We start from the raw sequence: 20,782 nt of genomic DNA, 5'->3' as shown, positions 1-20,782 counted from the left end.
TCAGAGCTCACTGCAGCTTGAATAATTGCAAATACCTTCTATTTTAAAGAGACACTGAAGCAAAAAAAAAAATATGATATAGTGAATTGGTTGTGTACTATGAATAATTTCTAGAAGATTAGCAGCCAAGAAAATATTCTCATACTTTTATTTTCAGGTATATAGTGTTTTTTCTAACATTGCATCATTCTATAATATGTGCAGATTACACAACACTCTGCATTCAAAATGATTCTTTCAGAGCAGTCTGTGAACTAATGACCTCTCCTCTGGCAGAGGAAAAGTAAACAGTTCAATTACAGTTGAGATAATAAAAGTCAGATAACAGCCCTCTCCACGACTAAAGGCCCATACACACGTCGGATTTTAGCGAACGACCCGTCGTTTGAACGTTCCGTCGTTCAGACGTTTTCGCGTCAAATCCGACGTGTGTACAGACTATCGTTCGGGTGATAAGACTGGTTACCAACGATCCGCCGGGCGGATCGCTGGTAACCAGTCTTATTACCCGAACGATAGTCTGTACACACGTCGGATTTGACGCGAAAACGTCCGAACGACGGAACGTTCAAACGACGGGTCGTTCGCTAAAATCCGACATGTGCATGGGCCTTAACTTAGTCGGAGAGCTTAATGGCTTGTTTGCATAGAGATAACAACTGGAGTTTCTTAACTCTTCCTGTACTGGAAACAATTACACTGATGTATCTGATCTTAATGTTTTATTTCTTAGCTGTGCTACTCATACAAATCATAATATCATCATTTTTTTTCCGCTTCAGTGTCTCTTTAAGAAGGCAAACTTCTGTTTTGCATAGCATTTTTAGTAAGGATGCTTTTTGATCTCTTTCAGCCCTTACTGGTTCACCATGAGCTTGCTGGGCAATCTGTAACTCTAGGTAATTCCCAGAAGAGTTGATGCAGGGATTTATCTGACTGCCGCCTAGAGTCAGGGAGACATTTATCCTTTTTATTGGCCCAGGCCTTGAAAGGCTTTTCACCTTCCCCCAGGGCCGGATTTACCATAAGGCACTGCAGGCATGTGCCTTCAGGCGCCTGATTATGGAAAAGCGGCCCATCCCCCCCCCCCCCCCCCAGACTGCCTCCCTGCCTCCTTTCCTATGAAGAGTCCTGTAATCAACAAGCCACACATGCCACATATGCTTGTTGATTACAGTGGCACGTTATTTGGCCTGAGGAAGTGGGCTAGATTCCACGAAACACGTTGCCTGTGCTTGTTATTATTAAACTGTTCTATCTAAAGTGAGTTGTCGTCTGTAAGCCACCTCATTTTTCTTAATTGTAGTGATTTTAGATTGTTTTATATACCCACTGGGCGCCTCTTTACCTCCTACTTTCTCACTTTGAGGTTGATTCGCAAAACTTATCTCAATAAATATCTCTCCTTATTTGTCTGATCTCAAAATGATCTCATTATATATTCCTTGACTCAAGATGGAATTGTTCCACAAAGCAGGGGTAATATTCAGGGCCGGATTTGTAGTCTTTACCGCCCAAGGCCACTGTCACCAGCCGCCCCCTTCAGTATAGGTAGCGAGAGGATTCCTTCCCTCCAGTATAGGTAGCCAGATGACCCCTCCCCCTTCCCTCCAGTATAGGTAGCCAGATGACTCCCTTATTCCCTCCTTTTCCCACCCCCCACTTCAGTATAGGTAGCCAGCTCACCTTCACACCGCAGCAGCCATCAGTGTCACTCATTTCTCCGCTCATCTCCAGTGCAGAAGCTTCCTCTTCCCCTCCGTCTCCAATGCTTCCCAAGACAATAGCCGTCGGCTACAATGCAAACGTGCACAGAGAGCAAGGTGGCTGCTGCACAGGTGGCTAGCAGCGCTATCCTGATCTCCCTACATTGCAGCATTTGCAAGCTTGCAAATTCTACAACAGTTTATCCTGCAGCCAGAGGCGTATCTAGAGGGGTGCAGGCATGGCTTGTGCCATGGGCACCACAGCACCATGGGCTCCATGTCTGCCCTGTGCTGTGCCGCCATGCCTGCCCCTGTGCTGCATCGTCCTGCCTGCCTCCATGTCATTCAGACTTCAGATCAGATTAACTCTTATCTGGGGAACATGGCTACTAAACTTTTTTCCCGCCGATATACGGCCGATTCGATCACAGTGATCGAATCGGCTGTGAAATCGGCGCGCACACCGCTGACAGAACGATCGATTTCCGTCCCAAATCGATCATTCCCGTCGATTCCCGTCGTTCCGTCCGCGCAGTAGATTTTTCTCGATCGCCGACGGGTCGGCGTTCAAATGCCTGACGACCGACGCAATATGGCGGGTATACATTACCTTTTCCGGCCGGCGCGAGTCCCCTGGTCTCTGCTGTCTTCTCCGCTCTGGTCTGGTCTCCGGCATGCTTCACTTCTTCCTGCCCGGCAGGAAGTTTAAACAGTAGAGGGCGCTCTACTCAGATTCGATCAGAGAGGGATCTATCTGTTGGTCGAATCTGATGGCAAATCGACTAGTGTATGGCCACCTTTAGGCCCGGTTCACATTAGCGGTGGCCGTCCGGAATCGCCGTGCCGGAGCCGGACCGCTTGCAGAACGGACGGAACGGACGCACGGCAATAGCAATGAAAGCCTATGCGTCCGTTCACATGCGTCCGTTCTGCCGGACCGGATCCGGACTCCGGCGTCCGTTCCAACATGTGCTATTTTTTGGTCCGGCTCCTCCGGCAGCCGTATCCGGGGCGGAGCCGGACTGCACCATCCGGCCAATACAAAGTAATGAGAACCGGAGAGCGCACAACACACTGGCTACAAAAACCGGACGTTCTACCCCACTTCCTATGCATTTTGGATGGGGACCACATGGAGTTCACAGAGTGGGGCAGCAGCGATTTCATGCTGGAGCTCTAGGCAGCAACATGTCTGATATAAGTCTGATAACGAGGAGGCGAACAACAGAGAATTCCCAGGTATACGAAAAACGCCTGGATCCATGGTCCCAACTGCAGTCTCTGTATCCACGGATGGTCTCCACACGTCCACCTGTCTCCAACAATGACCCCAGACCCTTCTGCTGACCTCCCAGACCCCAGGTATTTACAGGTTGTTATCTCCTTAAGAAACCGGATCCGGACCGCAACCGTGTTCACACCGCACGGAAACCGGATGCAAACGGACCGGATCCGGATAGGAACCGTACGGATCAGGTCCGGTCCGGATACGGTGCGGTCCGGACATCCGGTGTGGTTTTGACAAAACCGCAAGTGTGAACGGGGCCATAGTGTTAGAAAAGAGGACAGAGAGTGCATAACGAAAGCCATCTTTAAAAAAGTAACCTCAGCAATATCCTGAGCCTAAACACACAAGCGACATGTATGCGAGAAAGGATGCTGGTTTTAGAGTTGAAAGGGGGGGGGGGGCGCAATTTCAGTGTTTGCCATAGGCGCTATATTACCCAGATACGCCCCTGCCTGCTGCTTTGGTGCCCTTGCTCCTGTGGTGCCCTAGGCCATGGCCTAGAAGGCCTTGGCCTAAATCCGGCCCTGGTAATATTGCTGTGTGCAGGACACGATTAATACTCTTTTGTCCCAGCCCTGCTTGCTAGTGAGGGCAGTGGTGTAACAACAAACCATTGCCCCCCCCCCCCCCCCCCATGGTCATTCCCCTTCCCTTGCCTCCCTTGGTGGCCCTCCCAGCCTGGGGGCCCATCTCACAAGGGTCATACAACAAGTGTGGCCATCATGATCTTCACACCCATAACAAGCGTGGCCACAAAACACCTGATCTGAAGGATGGATCTTTTTTTGGGAGGTAGTGAAGTAGTAGTTGGGGGCCCGTTCAAAGCTCTGGGCCCCCTTGTGCTTGCAGGGGGCAGGGCTGCTCCCCTCTAGTTAAGCCCCTGCTTGTAAAAATTCAAAAAACAGGGAGCAAACATATGCAGTAGGCTCTCCTCATGCCCACCACTCCCCCGTTCTCTGCCGCCCCCCTTGTTTATGTCTACAGTCCCCCCGAAGCTACTTCCTGGTCAGGAGGCTCGGTGCACAGTGCACAGACGCTGCCCGGCAATGTGCATCCTTAATCACACGTCTTTGATTGCGTGCCCTTGGCCAGGAGCACTCTGCGCATGCGCACTCTGCAGTTGAGGCAGTAGTGCACATGTGCAGAGTGCACCCGTCCGCGGGCACGTGATCAAGGATGTGCGTCGCTAGGTAGTGTGCACCGACCCTCCTGACCAGGAAGTTGCTTTTAGGGGACTGTAAGCATCGGGGAGGGGTGGGCAATGCATGAGGAGAACCTACTACACATGTCTCTTCCCCCCTTGTTTAAGAATTTTTACGTGGGTTTGGATATTTTAAAGGACACATCCGAGGACTTGTAAAATAAAAAATCCACTTACCTGGGGCTTCCTCCAGCCCCCTGCCAGCCGTCCTGTGCCCTCGCCGCAGCCTCACTCCCCGCCGGTGGTCCAGGGTCCCCTCTGGCACAAGATGCCGACTGTGCCTGCGCAAGCAGCTCTCAGAGTCGCGCTGATGTCATCCGGACTGTACTGTGCAGGCACAGTAGTTCTGCACCTGCGCAGAACATCCTGGATGGCGTCAGTGCGACTCTGTGAGCCGCACAGTGGAATGTAGGAAGATGCAGGAAGATACCGACCTGGAGAGGTCGGCAACTGCATCAGAGGGGACCGGGAGGCAGCCAACGGAGCTGCGGCAAGGGCACAGGTCAGCTACCAGGGCCTAGAGGAAGCCAGAGGTAAGTGCATTTCTTTTTTTTTTTTTAAGTTCCTCAGACCTTCTCTTTTAAGCCTTAAAAAATAAGCGAAACGGTCCTGTACATGAAAGTGAAATCCGTCTGCCCATTTTGTTACACATGAGGCCTAACGTACACTACTACTCCGACAGGCTGAATTCCGCGACTAGGCCAGACAAAGCAGCTTTATAATCCCGCTACGATTCACTTCCAAGCAAAGCAGAGCCGACATCCTTCCACATCTAACGTCCTCTGCAAATAGCCACACTTTACTTACGCCCCGATTTATTACCAACGTATGCACGAATCATTACCTAAATAAACTTGTTTGGCCAGAGCTGCAAAGCACTCATATTCACCTCATAACAAATCTATTTTATGCTCACTTGTGAAACGGCTCCCGCTTGAATTATATTAAACATACCAAGGTACATAGGCATTGCGAAATTGGCTGCAGTCTGCAAATGCATGATTCTATACGGCGCGCTCATAAATATGGCCTAATGTAAATGGCTTCAGAAAGTTCCACAGACGTAGAAAGACAGTGGCCTGACTGTGTGCGATGACTAATGCTGTGTGGAGATCCAGAACAAAGTTGACTAAATCTGTGACCTGAAATATATATAGATAGCTAGATAGATAGATACCCGTTTTCCTTGAAATTAAGACATCCTCAGAACGTAAGTCCCAGCAGGAATTTTGAGCATTATATATATATAATTATCAGAAGCTACACCAAATATTTAAAGGAAGCTTGATATGAGCGGTATACGGAAACTGTGACAATCCAACCCCGCGATCCGACCAGTCTGCTCCCGTTAGCGTATGCAGGAAGTACGGTGGACAACAAAGACGGACAACAAAGACCGGTTGCTGGATCGTCAGGGGAAGAAGGTTAATGCGACAGAGCGTGCCAATCCCGCCTAATCTGCTCCCGTTAGCATACACAGGAAGTACGGTGAGCAGACTGATCGCGCAGCTGCCGACAATATGTAATGGGACAGTCACTCACCAATCTCCTATTACTAGGCCACTGTTGCCAGGCAGGTCTCATGCACTAGAGACTGCTGGAGGCACATTCACTGGGTGCGTAGTAAACGGTTAAGATTGGTTGGAGGTGCACATACATGTACAATACCAATTGTATATACAATCGGTAAACTAAAAATATCGATTTCACGCTGGAAATCGGGTAAATTTACTGCCACCACTCTTCGATTTGCCAGAAGAGACCCCATCGCTATCATAATATGGTAGTCAGCCCAATCACGTTCGACATGCTCCAGTCACCGTTCGGGGAATAGTCACTTCCGAAGGCTTAAAGACTGTGAGCAATGTGACGTTTAAAGAAAGGTTACTGGGTCCCTATATGATGCAATCTCGACTGTATATCCAATCGAGAAACTAAAGTTATTGATTTCGCACAGGAACTCGGGTACTAGCTAATCCTAGAAGGAAGAAACGGTTATTTACAACCTAGCTAGCAAATCAACAATTTATAAGCAAATAATAAAACAATGCGGTAGTATGACTGACTCTTCAGAGGGCAGATTCGTTATAGCAACAATCAGATGACCAGAACAGGCACAAGACTGAACAATAAAATCGTTAGTTTTATTCTAAAACTACATACACACAGCTTAATTTAGCCCACAGATAGATATACCTGTCCGGCAGAACAGATTGGTTTGATAGAAAGAGAGTAGAGATGAAAAGAAACAGAATGTCTTAATATACAGTTCAAATACCGTTATTGGTAGTCCATGCAGCAATTGCAAGTCTTTGGCGGAAATTCCCAGATGGCGGTTGCCATGTGGCCAGATGCCTTTGTGAGAAATAATAAGATGGAGGTTTTGGTCAGTGTCCAGCTGGCTGCCAGAATGTTGTTAGGCCAAAATTTCAGATGATGGACCCTGAGCAACCTGGGCCCAGTTAAGTTATACCACTCACTTCAGCAAGGAGGAGTTAGGGGGCGTGGATCACACACCTCTTTGGAACATGAGATATGAGATAATGTGCCGTCCTTACACTTTCCCTGGTCACCCGAACCCTGTGTACCCCAGCACCAGTATTTACAGGTTTGAACTTTCTCTACCTATAGAATGGATGTATGATGTGGCATGGAAGAACAATAAAACGTTTAAAGTGACAGTTGCCCGGTTTGCCTTGCTGTACGGAACATGAGATATGCCCGCCCCTCTCATGGACACAGGAATATACCTGAATCATGATAGGTATTCTATCTCCAAAACCATACAGGTTATGGTAAATCTAACGACATTTTTAGGTCGGTCATAATTTATCGAGAACATTGATATCAAACTTGAGGGGTCCGACCCCTGGGGTATTAGAGGGTTATTTTAAAACAGTCTTACTTCAGTTCTGGGGTTCCGATTGGTAAGGAAACCTCTCAGAACCAGTGTCATGTGGAGTCTTGTGGGGGGACTTGCTATCTTGGGAACACCAGAAATATTACAAAACTGTGCCTATTATTAAATATAGCTTGTAAGGTTTGTTGAACCTTTTGGGAGTCTCCAGTTGGCGTGATAAGGATCACTCCTGTCTTCTTTCAACTCAGGCCAGAAGGCTGCTATGTGTCGGACACCTGCTGGGCCGGTGCCTAGCAGTCTAAAAAAGAGCAGTGTAGGTGTGAGATTTCTCTCTCTCTGCCTGGTTGGGTCACGTGTCCTGGATGCCAGGAAACCCGCTCGTCACACTGAGGTGAGAGAAGTTAGGTAATTAGAGCCAGTGTTTACTAGAGAGACAGAGAGAGACAGAGAGAGACAGGGAGAAGAGAAAAAAAGTGGATTTAAACCCCCCCAAAAAATGTCATTTTGGTTGTTTTGCAAAGAAACTTGCGTTTATCGCTCACATGACGCATAAGTGGTTTTCTTGGGGACCGCAGACCGTCACAGAAACCACCACCTTTATTTATTTTAAACCGTTAAAGATAACATAATGAATAAAATTGTTGTTTTTTTTTCAATATTAAGGTATTTTTTCGGGATATAAGATGCTCCGAATATTAGACGCACCGAGGTTTAGAGGGCAAAACCCAGGGAAAGAAAAAATATACTAAACCTGTTGCGTCCATGGTGCAGGGGCATCTTGTATATGTTCTCATGTGTTATTCTGTTACCCCCATATGTCCTCCTATGTCCCCATGTGCCCCTCTCTGTCCTCCTTGTGTCCTCTTCTGTCCCCCGTGTATCCTACTGTGTCCTCCTGTGTCCCCATGTGTCCTCCTGTGACTCCCGTGTGTCCTCCTGTGTCCCCATGTGTCCTCCTGTGTCCCCATGTGTCTCCTGTGTCCCTCGTGTGTCCTCCTGTTTCCCCACGTGTCTTGTGTCCCCCATGTGTCCTCCTGTGTCCCCTGTGTCCTCCTGTGTCCCCCAAGTGTCATCCTGTGTCCATGTGTCTTCTTGTGTCCCCCATGTGTTCTCCTGTGTCCATTATGGATGATCGGAAAGAGCTAATTCCGTTCCGCGGGAATTTTGGATTCCGACCGTGCTAAATTCCGTCGCTATGACATTTCCACAGAATTTTTTACGAAATTCCGCGGAATTCCGCCTTCTGGTGGAAAAATTAAAGTAATCGCAAATGAAACCCTGTTTATGCTAAATGGTAGCCCATAGGACCTAGTAGCTGTTCCCCCGGTCTTTTTTTTTTTTTTTTCTTGCAGGAAATGTCACTTAAGCCATGATACCTGACGGTAGTCCTCCCTTCCTACCTCCTCCCCCTCGTCTTGTCTTGTCTTGTCTTCCAGGGATTTGTAGGATGTCAAAAGCCAGCTCACATACATTGGCCAGGAATCAAGCTCAGGTCAACTGCTTGGAAGGCAGCTATCCTCACCACTATACCACCAATGCTACCACTACATGCTGAAGCCAGCCTAGCATGTACCATTGTGAATATACCCAAGAGAAAAATGAGCTTTCTTAGGGATTTGTAGGATGTCAAAAGCCAGCTCACATACATTGGCCAGGAATCAAACCCAGGTCAACTGCTTGGAAGGCAGCTATCCTCACCACTATACCACCAACGCTACATGCTGAAGCCAGCCTACCATGTACCATTGTGAATATACCCAAGAGAAAGGTGAGCTTGCTTAGTTAAAGAGAAATCGAGAGCCCAATATGGTGTAGTATGTCAAAATTGATTGGATAAATGAAACAGTGAGATGGTAATACTCACAAACACGGGTTACCACCTAGGTAACCACTCATTAGGCAGGTGAGGAGATTAGACCTGTCCTCACTCAGGATTAAGAAGTCTCTCTCTGTAGATAGGAAGAAAGGGGGTAGATCACCCCTCCACCTGGGGTGGACTCAAATATATTGGTAGGTGAACAGAGGCGCCAGAAGGATAAAAGTACATAAAACATTTTTAAAAATTGCTGGGAGGAAGTGGTGGACTCGCCTCCGTTAAAGAAGACACCAAGGACTGTAAATATATAGATATACACATTTATTGAAAATAAATAAACAACAGCAATTCAGTTATAGCAAGCAGAGCACCTCTCTCACAGAGGTGTTCTGCTTGCTATAACTGAATTGCTGTTGTTTATCCCCTGCTTATTGCCTGAAGAAGTGGGCTGTGCCCGCGAAACGAGTTGCATCTTTGGGGTATTTTCAATAAATGTGTATATCTATATATTTACAGTCCTTGGTGTCTGCTTTAACGGAGGGAGTCCACCACTTACTCCCAGCAATTCTTTAAAAATGTTATGTACTTTTATCCTTCTGTCGCCTCTGTTCACCTACATGCTTAGGGATTTGTAGCATTGGTGGTATAGTGGTGAGGATAGCTGCCTTTCAAGCAGTTGACCTGGGTTCGATTCCTGGCCAATGTATGTGAGCTGGCTTTTGACATCCTACAAATCCCTGGAAGACAAGACAAGAGGAGGAGGAGGAAGGGAGAAAGAAAGGAAGTTTGGGTGGTATTTGTAAGCCTCTGGTGCATATATATCTACTTTTAGGCAGAATTCCGTTTAGTAATTTGCATTCCGCGGAATTACGCATCATTCCGTGGAAATTCCGTCGCAACCCTATAGCAATTCCTTTCCGGTACGACGGAATGGAAACACTAAATTCCGGCCAAAATCGATGCGAACGGAATTCCGGGGAATTTTTTGAGCATCCCTAGTGTCCATGTGTCCTCCTGTGTGCCCCATGTGTCTTCCTGTGTCCCCATGTGTCCTCCTGTGTCCATGTGTCCTCCTGTGTCCCCTATGTGTCCTCCTGTGTCCCCTATGTGTCCTCCTGTGTCCCCCATGTGTCCTCCTGTGCCCCCCATGTGTCCTCCTGTGCCCCCATGTGTCCTCCTGTGCCCCCCATGTGTCCTCCTGCCAATCAATCCCAGTCACCCAGTGACCAACTGTGCCAAGTTTGAGAATGGTTGCAGTTTCCCATGTAAAAAATGTAGTTGTTGGCACTGCCCACTTTTTCTAACCTTGACATACAATCACTCCACTACCAAATGTATGAGCTTTGGGGCCCTTGGCATCAATAATTTGTATATTCCCATTGAAATTAAACAAATCTGATTGGCTGTTTGTGTCTCCGCCCCTTTTCTGAATTTGAACTGTAGATACCCAGTGACCAACTGTACCAGGTTTAAGGCACCCGCTATTACGAGTGTAAGAATGGCAGCAATTTAAATATTCCCCTTGAAATTCAACAGGTGAATTTTGATTGGCTGTTGTTGGCTCCACCCATTTTCCTGAATATTAATTTCAGTCACCCAGTGACCAACTGTGCAAAGTTTGACAACCCTGCCATTAACAGTGTAAGAATGGCTGCAGTTTATATTTTCCTAGTGAAATTTGTTTTTGGCTCCACCCACTTTTTATAATCTTGACACACAGTCACTCAATTACCAAGTTTGTGAGCTTTCAGGTTCCTGGCATCAACAATGTGTGAATGGAAGCAGTTTATCCACCAAGGAAATCTGATTGGCTGTAGCTGGCTCCGACCCCTTTAGTGAAATGGGACCCAAGTCACCCAATGACCGACTGTAGCAAGTTTGAAGCCTCTGCCATTAACAGTGTATGAATAGCAGCAATTTAAATATTCCCCTTGAAAATCAATAGGTGAATTTTAATTGGCTGTTGTAGGCACCACCCACTTTCCTGAATCCTAATCTCATTCACCCAGTGACCAAGTGTGCCAAGTTTGAGAATCCTGCGACTAACAGTCTAAGAATGGCTGCAGTTTACATTTTCCCATTAAAAATGAATGGCTGAAATTTGATTGGCTGTTTTATGCTCCTCCTACTTTTCCTGGATTTGTAACCTCGGTCACCAAGTGACCAACTGTGCCAATCCTCCCCCCCCCCCCCATCCTCCCAGTTCACATTGGGGAGACCGAGGTCTCCAGGGTTCCGTGTGTTAGATTCCTCGGCACAACCATTACTAATGACCTAAGATGGGGGGAGAACACCACCAAAATCCAGAAGATGGCACAGCAGCGGCTATTCTTCTTGCGCCAGCTGAAAAAACTCGGTATCCCGCGTGAACTGCTTAAGAACTTCTACACGGCTACCGTGGAATCCATCCTGTGCTCCTCTCTCATCGTCTGGCATGCAGGGGCATCTGCCAGGGACAAGTACAAACTGAATAGAGTAATCAGCACCGCAGAAAAGATCATCGGAGTGCCCCTGCCGCCCCTTGATCTTCTCCACACTACCAGAATGAGGACAAGTGCCATCAAGATCTCGCAAGACCCCTCCCACCCCGGCAACCGCTTCTTCAAGCTTCTCCCACTGGGCCGCCGTTTCAGAGCCAGGGCCGGATTTGTGGGAAGGCATGAGAGGCACGTGCCTAGGGCGGAGCCAAGGAAGGGGCGGGTTGAAAAACGAAGCAGTCAACCTGCCAACCAGGGTCCACAGCCACCGATACTATTCCCCATAGTAAAGTACTGCGAGTGCCTTGTTTGTCTGCAGCCGCCCCCTGCTTTGCTCTGCACACAGTAACATGTCTCTGTGTGCAGCAGCAGCGGTTACAGACAGCTTTACTATTTTGTGTGTGACAGGAGCAGCGGCTGCATCACTGCAGTCCTGCCCGCTGTCATTCTCTAATAGAAGTCAAATGGTAAGGCTGCCCCGCCCCCGCTTCCTCCCCCTTGCTTGTGTGCACTCACTGTCCCCGGGCAATTTGAAGCACGCAAGTGTCAGCAGACACGAAGGTGTAAGGAGGCTCATTTTCTCCCGTTTTCCACATGACTGAACTAGGGATGAAGGTCAGATATAACCAAGTAATTGTACAGCTGCCGGGTCCTGGTGTGACATCCTGTAAGGGAGTGAGAAAGCACGTTGTGATTCAGTGTGGAGGAGGGGACCCAGAACAATGTAAGGTAATGAAGATGAAGTACTGTATGTGTTTTAAACGAGCTGTAAAGGTAAAAACAACAGCACAAACAGGACATTTCTGGGGTTTCTGCCAGCCCCCCCCTTCTTGCACCTCAGTTCCTTAGGACTCCTTTCTGTCATATAGCTGTCACCCCTCTTAAGAAGCTGCGACTGGGCACAGTCATCTGTGGCACATGCATGTCCTAAGGCTCAAACACACGGGCTACAGCTGTCGCCACAACCACGTGGCACGCGTGCACAGGTCGCCCGTGTGTATGATGCGCGTGCCCCGAACCGACGCTACTTAGAGCTGTCGCCAGGCGACAGCTGTCGCCTCAACTGTCGCTAATCCGCGTCTGTATGCGGACTAGCGACAGGAGACCTACGCAAGTGAATGGAGCATCCGGCCAGGGATGCTCCATTCACAGACAGCTTCCGCCGTGTATCTGCCTTTCTGGCGAGACGGGTGGATGGCTGTCGCTCCCTGGTCTCTTGCCGCCATGCAACGGGGGACAATTGTCCCCCGTGTGTATGTAGCTCTATGTACACAGCAGCTCCTTAACCATGCTCCCCAGTGACTGTGCACAGCAGGGATGGCCAGTGAGGTTCTGTGTTTGTGCGATTTGGATTATTTCGAAACTACCCATGTGCAGAATGCTCCGAACCACGGTTGTCTTGCCGCTTGGAAGCATAATGGAGGAGATTGCATGCCAGTTGCAACTTTTTAAGCGTGGCTATAGCAAACCGAGAGGAGTCTAAAGGAACTGAGGAGCCAGAAGCAGTATCCCACCCCTGCCGCGGGAAGACGCCCCAAGTATGTGTAACTCCTGTTTTGTTTTTGCTTAGTTTTTTTGGAATTTTCTGGAATTGTGTGGTGGTGTTTTTTTTTTTTTTATTATTCTTTAAAGAGAACCAGAGATCACATATAGTGCTGTATTTTTAATTACCCAGGGCTTCCTCCACCCCATAAGCATGGCTGTGTCCCTCGCCATCCCACTCAGTGCCGCCGTTCTGCCGCAGTCAATTCTCGTCTCAGCGTCTCAGTCTGACTCAATCTGACTGACGTCAGCTGGAGCCTTCTGCGCTTGCGCAGAAGGTCCGTGCATGCGCAGAAGGTCTGCAGCTGACGTCACTGAGCCGCTTACCAGGGCTCACCACGGCTGAACGGGACATCGTAGGAGGATGGCAAGGGACACAGCCATTCGTATGAGGCTGGAGGAAGCCCTGGGAAGTAAAAATACAGCACTACATGTAATCTCTGGTTCTCTTTAAAGTACACCTGAGCTGTGTTTAAAACTATGCATTTTTCTTACCTGGGGCTTCTTCCAGTTCCCCATAGTCCATGGGAGGGGAGGTAATTAGATTTCCTATACGGAGTGTATAATAATAATAATTCCTTTTCTTGTATCGCGCTTTTCTCCTGTCAGACTCAAAGCGCTTGCGAGGCAGCCACTAGAGCGCACTCAGTAGGCAGCAGCAGTGTTAGGGAGTCTCGCCCAAATAACTCCTTACTGAATAGGTGCTGGCTTACGCAACAGGCAGAGCTGAGATTCAAACCTTGGTCTCCTGTGTCAGAGGCAGAGCCCTTAACCATTACGCTACCAAAACCTCCAGGCACAGGAAGGCCCAGTGCACACCAAAACCGCTAGCAGATCCACAAAACGCTAGTGGTTTTGGGTGCGGAGTACGAGAAAAAGGCGCAGCGCACACCGAGCGGATTTGGATGCAATCCGCCGGCCGCATCCGCCTGTTAATCAGCGTGGCTATTGTATTTGAATGGGCTGGTGCACACCGGCGGTTTGAGTTTTTTTGCAAACCGCAAACGTGCAGCAGGAGGCACGTTTGCGGTTTGCTAAAAACCTCAAACCGCCGGTGTGCACCAGCCCATTCAATTACATTAGCCAAGCGGATTTTCAGACAAATGCAGCCAGCGGATCCGCTCGGTGTGCACTGGGCCGAACAGCTTTTTTCCTCAAGCAGTAGCCATACTTAATGCTGAACCACGTTAGAGCTGCTAGGACTTGAACGTAATCAGCACAGAACTGAAAATGAACAATTCTCACATTGCTTACTGCCACTATACTTGCATAATGTCCTTGAATTGTAATATACACAATGGCCTCGATTCATAAAGCATTCCCGCATTCGGAAATGCAAAAAAACGCTCACTTTACCGACCACACACCAAAATATGCATTCATAAAGGCTTTTTCCGCATGAAAAGCCGACATTTGCGAGCAGAGTGATCAATCACCGCCTTGCGCGGTGATTATCACAGCAACAGTAACAAATGTCAATTCATAAAGATTAGAGGTAGCGGTATGCGGACGGGTATTACCGCTACCTCTGATGTGGCGAGAAGCGTGCGGAATCCGTTGCAGTGAATGGGACAGACCTCCCAAGCAGCTGCAGAGAGAACACCGCACGGAGGGATTCCGCCTGCTTCCCCTGTTTCCGCACGTCTCCCGACAGCCTAACGCCTGCCTACAGCGGAGTATCTCCGCACGTATATCACAAGTAGCTAAATTTTTATGAATTACCACCCTGAAGGCGGAAATACCGACAGCGGTGTTTCCCCGCTCGACTTTCCCCGCTCGCAGGCAGTTTTATGAATCGAGGCCACTGTCTGTCCTTGTATTGTTTTTGTTTTTGTTTGTGTTTGTTACGCAACTGCCAAGACAAATTCCTTGTAGGTGCAAATTTACTTGCCGAAAATAAATTGATTCTGATTCTGATCCGTGTTTACAAGCGCAACCGTACTGTGTATGTGCAGGTACATGCCCAGTAGCACGAAGAAAGTGCAGCCTTGAGGAAGAAGAGGGCCCCAAGCAGCAGTGAATATGTTCAGAGGGTCCCAGCACTAGAACAGTGGTTAAGATACTCTTGGTCAGGGGGCGGCTGGTGACAGTGGGCCTTGGGTGGTAAAAAGTAGAAATCCGGCCCTGTTCAGAGCCATCCCATCCAGAACCACCAGACGCTGGAGTACCATCTTCCCTCAGGCGATACACCTTCTGAACTCAACCTCGAGCCCCCCATGATCAGTTCAGCCATCCCCTGGCCCTTGCCCTGAATGCACGTTCCTTAGGCTCACTCCATGTGTGTTATGTTATTTTGGATGCAGTACATGCTATGTTTGCTATGTTTGTATATGTTCGACTGCCATGCCATGTGTACCAAAAACAATTCCGGGTACGTCATTCCGCGTACTTGGCGAATAAAGCTGATTCTGATTCTGATTCTGATTCTGAAGTGTGGGGACTCTGGCTTGATTACTGTGAGAATGGCAGCCTTTTCCATTTTTCCATTGACATGCATGGGTGAAATCTGATTGGCTGTTTGTAGCTTCCCCCAGGTAAGCAGGGGGGACACGAGACCCCCAGAACATATCATCCCAGGTAGTAAGGGATCTGTCTACCAAGTTTTGTTCAAATCGGTCAAGCCGTTTTCGAGTGAACGTGGCATACACACACGCACACACACACACACACGCACGCACACACACACACGCACGCACACACACACACACGATTTTATATATATAGATAAAGCGTTTAAAGCCAGAAGCCACTAATTCAGTGTCAATAATTCACTCACTGCTGCCAAAGCAGTCATTAACACTGGATTATGAGGTGATGATGCCAATACCACTTACTAAATCATTGGCATAATGGGCAGTAATTGACTAATTACGGTCTTTAAAAAAAATCAGCTACCCCGGCCAGCTCCTGGCAGCAACCGTTTAAGAAATAATGTCAGACATTTCAGCAGCTTTTATGTGTATGGATCGATAGGACCTGTTAAACTGTAACTGCAGTTAATGCCTGTGATAGTGAATTTGCAGCAATTTGCAAAGCACAAACTTTGTTGTATTGAAGATCTCAGTACTTTGTGCAAATTGTATATTTAATATTTACCTGATGGCTGGCTCCTGTAGTTCCTTCTTGTCAGCAAAGTTGGTGTTCTTACTCCTCCACATGTAAATTGACCACTCGCCTCAGCTCCTGCTTTTCTAAGGTAAACCTTAACCGAGAGGAGTAAGTAGGCTGCCATATTTATCTCCTTTTAAACAATACCAGTCTCCTGGCAGTCTTGCTCTCTCAGTCGACTTTTACACTATACATTGAAAAAACTGATGCATTTTAACTTTCCATTACAGTGCATTGGGAATGAGCTTTCAGATAAAACACGTATAATGTGAACTGAGCCACAAGGAAGCATGGACATTACCTTGCACATCAGTTGTCCTTTCATTTATAACTGAAAGCAACTGATATAGTGATAAAGTGCCCTTAAAGAGACCCTGTACTGAAAAAACGTCCCCGGGAGGGTGGGGAGCTTTGGTACTTACCTCTGTTACCTTTGGGTTCCAATGAGGCTTCCCCCTTCCCTTTAGCTGCAGGCAATCCAGCGCTGGCTCCCCCGAAGTCTCCGGCAATTTTTCTTGGTCTGACATTTCGAGCCTTAACTTGAACTGAGTCTGTGTTCTTCCATTTTCTCAATATGCTCCTAACTGTGGAAACAGATTGCTGAAATCTCTGAGACAGCTTTCTGTATCCTTCCCCTAAACCATGATGGTGAACAATCTTTGTCTACAGGTCATTTGAGAGTTGTATTGAGAGTGAGACCCTCATGTTGCTACTCTTCAGAGAAAATTAAAAGAGGAGCGAAACTTACAATTGACCCCCTTTAACCACTTGCTGACCGCACACTCATACCGTGCGGCGGCAAAGTGGTAGCTGGAGGACCAGCGACGCACATCTGCGTCGCCAGGTGCCTCCCTAATTAATCAGGAAAGGCCGCTTGCGTGAGCGGCCGTTTCCTGTTAGATCACGGAGCGGGTCTCCGTGAATAGCCTGCGAGCCGCTGATCGCGGCTGGCAGACTAAATGTCAATGCAGGAGACGTTTGTCTCCTTTGTTTACATTGAACGGCGCTGCTGCGCAGCAGCACCGTAAGGCAGATCGGCGATCCCCGGCCGATCAGCGGCCGGGGATCGCCGCCATGTGACATAGGACATCCCTTCACAGGCTGCACAGGACGGATAGCGTCCTGTGCAGCCCCGATCACCAGGGGGGACAGGTAGGAGAGGGAGGGGGGGAATTTCGCCGCGGAGGGGGGCTTTGAGGTGCCCCCCCCCGCAACATGCCAGCCAGCAGGAGCGATCAGACCCCCCCCCGCACATCATCCCCATAGGGGGGAAAAAGGGGCGATCTGATCGCTCAGCATGCACCCTGATCTGTGCTGGGGGCTGCAGAGCCCACCCAGCACAGATCACAAAAAACAGCGCTGGTCCTTAAGGGGGGGGGGGGGGTAAAGGCTGGGTCCTCAAGTGGTTAATACTTCTCTCCTAATTGGATTCACCTGTGTATGTAGGTCAGGGGTCACTGAACTTACCAAGCCAATTTGAGTTCCAATAATTAGTTCTAAAGGTTTTGGAATCAATAAAATGACAACAGTGCCCAAATTTATGCACCTGCCTAATTTTGTTTAAACAATTGTTTCGCACTGTCTGTAAATCCAATAAACTTCATTTCACTTCTCAAATATCACGGTGTGTGTCTCCTATATGAAATTTTTAACTGACATTTTTTATCGTAACCACAAACGATTTATACAAAAAAAAATCATGACGATGAACAATGTTGGCCCAACTTTCGCATCCCACTGTATTATAACCATCGGCGATGCGTCAGGAATAGCGTCCTGCAATCCTACGGCTGGAATTCAGTTTGCTCCTCTAGCGGTGTTGTTTTTTTTAGATGCGGTTCCAGAGATACCTCTGAGCGGTTCCAGCGATGCTCACGCCCAGCGTTCGTGCGGCGAGCGTGGATGTATTTCAATATTGACAATGAAACGCGATCTGCTGTGAGCAAGCTCTGCAGAACAGTCCGTGCAGCGGAGAGCGGCCAGCAAACTCCTGCGGGAGGCTTCCCAAATAAAATCTGTAGTCTGAAACGTCGGCCTCGCACTCGAGACAGCCTTTGCCTTTCCGCCTTTTCTTTTTGACGGCTATTGTTCTTCAGCTTATAACTAACCAGGGAGACGTGAATGATCAATCAATAAATGGCTTATCCAGAAAGGTGGATGGTCAACTTTCCACATTTAAAGAGACACTGAAGCGAAAAAAAAATATGATATAGTGAATTGGTTGTGTACTATGAATAATTACTAGAAGATTAGCAGCAAAGAAAATATTCTCATACTTTTATTTTCAGGTATATAGTGTTTTTTCTAACATTGCATCATTCTATAATATGTGCAGATTACACAACACTCAGCATTCAAAATGAGTCTTTCAGAGCAGTCTGTGAAGTAATGACCTCTCCTCTAGCAGAGAAAAAGTAAACAGTTCACTTACAGTTGAGATAATAAAAGTCAGATAACAGCCCTCTCCACGACTAACTTAGTCGGAGAGCTTAATGGCTTGTTTGCATAGAGATAACAACTGGAGTTTCTTAACTCTTCCTGTACTGGAAACAATTACACTGATGCATCTGATCTTAATGTTTTATTTCTTAGCTGTACTACACATACAAATCATAATATCATCATTTTTTTTTCACTTCAGTGTCTCTTTAATGCAAAAATAGTTAAAGTGTAACTGAGGCCAGGGGGGTAACAAGAGGGGAGCAGCTGCTGCGATCACAGGGGGCCCACAGCTATGGGGGGTGGGGGGGGCTCAACTTCTAACCTTCCCTTCCTCTGATAAAGGGGTCTATACTGCAGATCAGGGGTTTTGTGGCTACACTTGTTATGGGTGTGAAGATCATGATGGCCACACTTGTTGTATGAGCCTTGTGAGATGGGCCTCCAGGCTGTGATGGGCACCAAGGGGAGGGGCAAGGGGCCCGTCACAGCCTCAATACTTACATCACTGCCTGAGGCAAACTCCGGATTTCTACTTTTAATGTATAGCAGCGCCCGTCCCATTCCATGTGAAGACCCTCTTCCATGTGTATCATCCATGTACAGCAGCCCCCCTCATTCAATGTTCAGCCCCTTCTTCCATGTGTAACATCCATGTACAACAGCTCCTCCCATTGCATGTGCAGCCCCTCTTTAATGTGTAACATGCATGTACGGCTACCTATACTGGAGGCACATCTGGGGGAGGAGGCTGCATGTGGCTGACTATACTAAGGAAACACCTGGCTACCTATACTGGGAGCACATCTGGGGGAGGAGGCTGCATGTGGCTGACTATACTAAGGAAACACCTGGCTACCTATACTGGGAGCACATCTGGGGGAGGAGGCTGCATGTGGCTGACTATACTAAGGAAACACCTGGTTACCTATACTGGGGGCACATCTGGGGGAGGAGGCTGCATGTGGCTGACTATACTAAGGGAACACCTGGCTACCTATACTGGGGGCACATCTGGGGGGAGGAGGCTGCATGTGGCTGACTATACTAAGGAAACACCTGGCTACCTATACTGGGAGCACATCTGGGGGAGGAGGCTGCATGTGGCTGACTATACTAAGGGAACACCTGGCTACCTATACTGGGAGCACATCTGGGGGAGGAGGCTGCATGTGGCTGACTATACTAAGGAAACACCTGGTTACCTATACTGGGGGCACATCTGGGGGAGGAGGCTGCATGTGGCTGACTATACTAAGGAAACACCTGGCTACCTATACTGGGAGCACATCTGGGGGAGGAGGCTGCATGTGGCTGACTATACTAAGGAAACACCTGGTTACCTATACTGGGGGCACATCTGGGGGAGGAGGCTGCATGTGGCTGACTATACTAAGGGAACACCTGGCTACCTATACTGGGGGCACATCTGGGGGGAGGAGGCTGCATGTGGCTGACTATACTAAGGAAACACCTGGTTACCTATACTGGGGGCACATCTGGGGGAGGAGGCTGCATGTGGCTGACTATACTAAGGGAACACCTGGCTACCTATACTGGGGGCACATCTGGGGGGAGGAGGCTGCATGTGGCTGACTATACTAAGGAAACACCTGGCTACCTATACTGGGGGCACATCTGGGGGGAGGAGGCTGCATGTGGCTGACTATACTAAGGGAACACCTGGCTACCTATACTGGGGGCACATCTGGGGGGAGGAGGCTGCATGTGGCTGACTATACTAAGGGAACACCTGGCTGCCTATACTGGGGGCACATCTGGGGGGAGGAGGCTCTATGTGGCTGACTATACTAAGGAAACACCTGGCTGCCTATACTGGGAGCACATCTGGGGGGAGGAGGCTGCATGCGGCTGACTATACTAAGGAAACGACTGGCTACCTATACTGGGAGCACATCTGGGGGGAGGAGGCTGCATGTGGCTGACTATACTAAGGGAACACCTGGCTACCTATACTGGGGGCACATCTGGGGGAGAAGGCTGCACGTGGCTGACTATACTAAGGGAACACCTGGCTGCCTATACTGGGGGCACATCTGGGGGGAGGAGGCTCTATGTGGCTGACTATACTAAGGAAACACCTGGCTGCCTATACTGGGAGCACATCTGGGGGGAGGAGGCTGCATGCGGCTGACTATACTAAGGAAACGACTGGCTACCTATACTGGGAGCACATCTGCGGGGAGGAGGCTGCATGTGGCTGACTATACTAAGGGAACACCTGGCTGCCTATACTGGGGAAACATCTGGGGGCACATCTGGTGGGTGGGTGAGGGGGGAGGAGGAGGTTGCATGTGGCCAGAGATACTCACCGAGGTTAATTA

At 48.5% G+C, this 20,782-nt stretch overlaps 1 protein-coding gene and 1 non-coding gene across 3 annotated transcripts in view; both read left to right on the top strand.

Moving 5' to 3' along the window:
• Window positions 1-20,782, top strand: part of AGMO (alkylglycerol monooxygenase) — a 292,271-nt gene that overhangs the window by 71,248 nt on the left and 200,241 nt on the right. The gene's annotated exons all lie outside the window — the stretch shown is intronic.
• Window positions 9,506-9,577, top strand: TRNAE-UUC (transfer RNA glutamic acid (anticodon UUC)). Its single transcript has one exon. It is a non-coding gene; the product is annotated as a tRNA-Glu (tRNA).

The sequence above is a fragment of the Hyperolius riggenbachi genome, chromosome 5 (assembly GCF_040937935.1).
Source record: "Hyperolius riggenbachi isolate aHypRig1 chromosome 5, aHypRig1.pri, whole genome shotgun sequence".
NCBI classification, from domain to species: Eukaryota; Metazoa; Chordata; class Amphibia; order Anura; family Hyperoliidae; genus Hyperolius; species Hyperolius riggenbachi.
The sequence above is the reverse complement of the archived record's forward strand: the minus strand, read 5'-3'. Positions and strand labels throughout refer to the sequence as shown.